Here is a 6,844-nt window from a genome sequence, read left to right on the forward strand (position 1 = left end):
CTAAAATTCAAACATAAGTGAAAAGTGACATCAAAAGATAATGTATTTTGGTAGGGCACCTACCGAAAAACATTACTAGATGAAAGGGTTTGCTGAAGCCAGCTTACTCTGGCTGGAGAGATCTGATTGTTAAATTTTCAGTGTGAATATTTACATATCAGAAATTCACAAATGCTACAAATCAGGGATTGATCTATTGTTTTGTTGACTGTAATGTAGAGAATGTTAATATTGTAGATTACATTTAAATGTGATAGTGGCAGACAGCAGTCAGTGAAGGGTAGTAATAGGAACAAAACCCTCAAACTCTAAAATCTTGTATTTCTCACAAGTTAGCACTGGTTAAAAATCAACTGCAAAACCTATAGTTCCAACATCAGTCAGACAGGAAATGTAGATTGATCAGTTACCCATACTGGATCTGTAATATTCTATTCTGGGCATCAGCTTTGAGCTCACTTTGTTTTGTTAATTACTCACATTGTTCTATATTTACTTTAGATTATAACTGTAAGATAGAATTAATTACCTGTAGTGGTCCTCCAGTATACCACATCTCCCTCCATTTTCTCATTCCAGAATGGCAGCGAGACCTGTCCCACATTGACAAACTATGACAAGGTAGACATTGGGGGAACAAGGGACCTAGGCACTAGGAACTCTGGCATTCTAGAAGAATCCCCCAAACCTGTGTATGCTTCTTGTTCCCTATGACATACATCTCAAACCACAAAACACACCTCTACCTGAATTTGGCCATGCCCATTTTCCAGGGTTTTCAGGAGAAATAAAGACTTCTCTAGAATGGGAGATGGTTAGCCCCCAGATCATAAAAAATATACCAACCCCCATCCACAGAGCACAGAAGCTGCCACTCCACAACAGAGCTACTACACCATACTCGTGAACTGCCACTCCACACCTGGAGGTGTGCTATTCTATCAGCTCCAGAGAGGCTATTCTACTAGCCTATATTTATCCATAAGCTTAAGGCTACCTGATTAGCCCCCAGACTATTTCACCAGTTTTTAGGCTATTATACCACCATAAACCTCTTTTTCAAATAAAGCTCTTTTCTTACTTCTGAATTGAACAGAGTTTAAGCCTTCCATTCTTGGGGCAAAATCCTGCTACACACTTGGGTGTATTTCTCCCACAACAAAAGTGTATCCTGTGTACAGTTTATTTTTCTGGACAGTCAGTTGTTAAACATTTACCAATACACCCCTGATGTCTCAGTGCAGATCAAAAGAGACAGAGCATTTTAATTCAAGCAATAGTATTTGTCCTCCCAAGGAAAATTGGCAGTCCAAAAGAATGGAACCACATAGGAATGTCACGTGATTGTTTCTTCAGACTTTCCAAGACCTTTCAAAATGCCTCCAATAGCAAGCAGAAAGACCAGAATGAAGATGTGAATAGCAGCAATAAGCCAGAAATGTTGTAGAGGACTAGAAACAAAAGAATGAGGCAAAAATTCTTCACTAGATGTGACTTCAATACTAATATTTTTGCTTTCAAAGGTAATAATCTTTTGCAGTTATAGGGAAAGAACAAAAGGCAGGGACAGTGGAAGGAGATGGGGAAAGAAGGAAGAGAGAAGACAGAAAATAAAAGAATGAGAGAAGAAAGAAAAAACAGGAGAAAAAAGATAAAAGAAAGGGGAATGGGAAAAAGGAAAAAGAAATGAGAATGAAAGAAGGAAGCAAAGCAAAAGAAGATGAGAAAGAAAAGAAAAAGAGAAGGCAAGGAAGAAAAGGGAAAAGGAAGGAAAAAGAGAGGGAAGAGAGGAGAATGAACCAAAAAAAAGGAAAGGGGAGAAAAAGAAGGAAAGGAGAAAAACTAGAGACAAAAGAAAAAAGTAAAAGAAGAAAATGCTAACATGTAGGAAGGGAAGGAAGGAGGGAGGGAGGGGGAGAGGGAGAGAAAAGAGAGAGAGAGAGAGAGAGAGAGAGAGAGAGAGAGAGAGAGAGAGAGAGAGAGAGAGAGAGAGAGAGAGAGAGAGAGAGCGCAAGCCAGGAAAGGAAAGAGTATTCTGTCTTCATCTGCACTGTTAGCACAGTGACTTTCAGTTTAGCCCCTGTGAATATATAATAGTGTCTCTGTGTCTCTGTTTTTATCTCTCTATCTCTATCCCTCTCTATTTCTCTCTGTCTTTCTCTCTTCCCTTCCCTCTTTCCCAGCGGAAGCATTCATTCACTCTGTATATCATCTGGTGTAAAATAATTAGCATTTATTTAGTGCTTTAAGGTTGGCAAAGTACTTCACAAATATTATATCATTTTGCCCTCACAACAACCCAGGGAGGTAGATAGTATTATTATCCCCATTTTACAAAAAAGGAGACAAAATGAGAGAAGTGTCCTGCCCAGTCACACAACTGGTGTGTGAAGGAGAATTCAAACTCAAGTCCTCCTGACTTTAAATACAACACTCTATCCATTGCACTAATCTGCACAACTTTTTTTATTTATTTTTGATGTTGACTTGAATGAAGTGGTTTATTCAATATTCACTCTGCATGATGGCCTTTGAATAACTAGTATTTGATGGGAAGAGAGTCAAGCTTTCAGAAATATTTTGAAGCACTCCTTCCACTCCATTAAGGGACGGCAATCAGGACACTGCCTTGAAAGCCCTGGATGATCAGTATGTCAGGAGGTTGATTTAATTCTAATCCCCTCTCTGAGGAGAATGAGTGAGCCATCTTCAAAGTCCCAATCTTCCTTTTGAGCCACATTTAGACAAACCCATGTGGAAACACTTAACCTACATGGGCAATCCATATGTAATATCAAGTTATATTGAAAGAATGAATGATGTTAAGTATTCGTGCTATAGTAATTGAGAGAAAAGAGAAATGATTGTTAAATGGAGTAGCCACAGGGAGGAGGTTCCATTACGGAGATGGGAGGTCATTCCAGGTGAATGTAGACATACAAGCACAGGCGAGGAATGGGAATAAACAGGACATGCCTGTGTGACGTGACAGTAAGGAGTTTGGCTTGGTAAGGAGTTGGTGTCAGACACTGAGGATGCCAGGAAAGCAGCAACTGTCGTGTGCCCAAGGCTGTGGGAGCATGCAGTTGTCTTGGATTCTCCAGACCTACTTAAGGATATTAGGAAGTAGACCTAAGGCTATTCATGGTGAGAAACCACCGAGTAGAGTGAAGGAAGGAGCACTGACAGTTTGTCATCAAAGTGATCTGCGTCAGTGCATAGAGGGAAATGTGTTGAGGGGGAGAGTCAGAAGTGACAGAAAGGTGGCTCATGTGGAATGGAGGTTGGAAAGAATGAGAGAACATTGGTATGCTATATGTATTTGAGGAAGGAAGAGTAAAATGGCAATATAGGAGAAATATATATATATAATTTTTTACATATATATAAAAGAAATAATAGAACTAGATTCTAGAAATCAAGTTTTTTTTTTCCTCCTCTAGTAATATGAATCCAGATTTTCTAAGCAATAGCCTCTTTGTCTTAGGAAGAGAATGCTTTGAGCTAGAAGGGAGGAATAAAGTAACTTAAGGTAAAGATTGAGCTTGACTAGATGACTAACAGTTGCATGACAACTGACTCTCCCATTGAATAGCAACACTCATTCTTTCAGCCAACATGAATCAAGTGTTTATTGTGAACACAGTCCTGTGCCAAGGAAGGTACCAGATTCATAAGATATGATCCCCATTCTCAGGGAGTTTATATTCAATTAAAAGACTGAGTTTTTATGTGTAATGGAGGGAAAGGGTAGAAATAATATTGAGAGGAAAAAAGAAAGAGGTCCAGATAGGGATTATAAGGGGAAAAAAATTCTTCAAGCTTTTCTAAAAAATCAATTCATTATGACCTGACATCATTTGTTTTATTTAACCAATTAACAGCTTACTACTTCAATTACCTTCATCATATTTTACACAGTGTTAAAATAAAGAAGTCTTTAAATTAGGGGTTCTAAACTTGGGGAAAAAAGACAGACAAAAATGCTGATAACTTTAATATAAACTATAAACAGAATATTATATGACCCAGGACTATTTAATAAATATAACGTCTTCAAAAGATCACTCTACTGCAAACATAAATAATATGGAAATGAGTTTTGAACAATGATGCATGTATAACCCAATGGAACTGCTTGTCAGCTCCCAGAGGGAAGAGTAAAGGGGGAGGGGGGATCATGAATCATGTAACCATGGAAAAAATATTCGAAAATAAATAAATAAATAAATATAACCTCTTGATGGCACATAGTAAGTGCTTCATAAATGTTGACTGACTGATTGAACCAAGGATAAAAGACAGCATGACCTATTAGAGACCTGGTATTACATAAATGGCACTGTATTTTGAGAAATTTTGTGCTGAAAAACAAATCTATCCATCACATTAATATATTGTTCTTGTTAATTTTATAAATTAATATAAAATTACAAAAAAATTTAGCAAAAAATGTCATATTTGAGATTTATTGGTTTTTATTGTTAATTTTATTAGATAACATGTAATATAAATTTCTACTTTTATTTGAGTAAACTACAAACTAAACATTTTTGTAGACAGTTTTGTGAACTGTTAGGAGGAGATACATATTTAAAAGTAACATAAATGTTTAAAAATAGAAGCATTACAACATAAAATTTAGAAAACATGGGTCTCATGGGACCTAATTATGGAACTTTTCTTAAAGGGTCAAATGAAGACATTGTCTCTAGTACAATCTACTATAATTAGAATTTATAAATCCTATGCCATGATATTTTCTTTGTCCTTTAACATACTTTAAATTTAAACTGTTTTGTATTGTTAATTTATAAAAACCATTTTAATAAAAACAAAGAAAATCTCAATTAAAAAGCATCCTTTTTAATCTAATCTGAATTTTTTGGAAACACATTGTAGTACAATAGAAGAGAGCTTCAGATTTAGTCTCCCACTTACTACATGGGTAACTTTGGGCAAACCTATCATCTATCTGGGCTTCAATTTCCTAATCTCTAAAATGAGTGAAATGGCCCCTAAAATCCCTTCCAGGTCTGGGTCTATAATCCTATAAATTAGGAAGTCACTCAAGTCCTTTAACTTCCTGGTGCCTCTGGCAACTTTCTAAGACTTGATTTTGTAGATCATTTGAAGATTGGTGAAGGGAATTTCCTCCCTTGGAGTTTTCTACTTGCATTGATTTAATTATGTCCATGCAATGACTTCCAGATGGTCATATTTTATCCCAGTCTTTTCCAGAACTCCTGTAAAATGGCACCAGTTGCCTATTGAACATTTTAAACTGTATGTTCCAAAAAACCTCAAACTCAATAAATGTCTGAGATGTCTGGGACATACAATTTAAAACTAAATTCATTATTACTCTCCCAACCCCCAACTCTAACCTCAAACCCACTCCCTCTTCCAAACTTTCCTATTTTCTTAAAGGATATCATCATTCTTCCAGTCTCTTGGGCTATAACCTTGGCATTATATTTAATACCTCTCTTTTTCTCATTTTGGGCATCTAGGTGATACAGTAGATAGAGCTTAAAGTCTGGAGTTGTGAACCTTCAAATTTCTCAGACAATACCTTGGAACATTATCTTAAGGTTATGGTTAAGGTTATCCCTCATTTAAACAATAGAGGTACTTGATCAGGAATGTATTGGGAACTTTAAAATTACTCCACCCATACTTGGGCATACTTTAGGGGAAGATAAAGTTGTAAAACTCCTTAGTGAACAATGAAGGTACTTAACTCATACTTATAGTGAGGCCAAAACCTTAAGCTAGGTCTATTTCTAGATCTAATACAAAAGGGTGCTAAGTACCTATGAAGGTTAAATTAATCACTAAAAGGTCAGACAACATGCAAGGGGCAAGCTTAACAAAGAGGTGTGAAGTACTCAGAAGATATAATCTACCCAGAGACGGTGAGAACTAAAAACTAAGAATGGGCTGTCCTAGGAAAAGTATCTACTGTGATTGGTAGATGTGAAAATTTAGGGGAGGTGACACAAGAGAAATTTCTCTTTAAAAGGAGCTGTCTGGGGGGCAGCTGGGTAGCTCAGTGGATTGAGAGCTAGCCCTAGAGACGGGAGGTCCTAGGTTCAAATCTGGCCTCAGACACTTCCCAGCTGTGTGACCCTGGGCAAGTCACTTGACCCCCATTGCCTAGCCCTTACCACTCTTCTGCCTTGGAGCCAATATACAATATTGACTCCAAGATGGAAGGTAAGGGTTAAAAAAAAAAAAAAAAGGAGCTGTCTGAACCAGTTCAAGGTAGTTCGATTTAATTCAGCTTTGGAAGCTGAATTGGAGGTCAGGAGTCAGAGGAGGCTGCTGGGTCTCTGAAGACTAGAGTTTTGCTTGGAAAGATCTTGTGGTGAGTGATTAAAGACTGACTTAGTTTCTCTCTTAAAGAGAAAAGGCCTAGGCCAATAGCCTTTTCCTACTATTTCCTCTTACTCTGTCTCTTTCCCTTCCCTTAATTCCTTAATTTATATTAATTAAAATCTCCATAAAACCCAGCTGACTTGGGTATTTCATATTTGGGAATTTTTCCCATGGCGACCACTTATTTTTGATGTAAAATCAAGACACTAAAATTTATCTTTACAGTTTGGGCAATTCACAGTCTTGAAACCCATATTTTTGCGGTCACAGAGTCAGACAGATCTGAGTTCAAATCTGCCCTCAGATACTAGCTGTAGGATCCTAGGTAAGTCACATAACTCTATTCATCTGTTTCTCATCTGAAAAATGAGTTGGAGAAGGAAATGACAAACCACTGTAGTTTCTTTGCCCAGAAAACCTCAAATAGAATCAACAAGATTTAGACACCACTGAAAACAACCAA

Source organism: Monodelphis domestica, chromosome 2 (genome assembly GCF_027887165.1).
Source record: "Monodelphis domestica isolate mMonDom1 chromosome 2, mMonDom1.pri, whole genome shotgun sequence".
Classification (NCBI taxonomy): Eukaryota; Metazoa; Chordata; class Mammalia; order Didelphimorphia; family Didelphidae; genus Monodelphis; species Monodelphis domestica.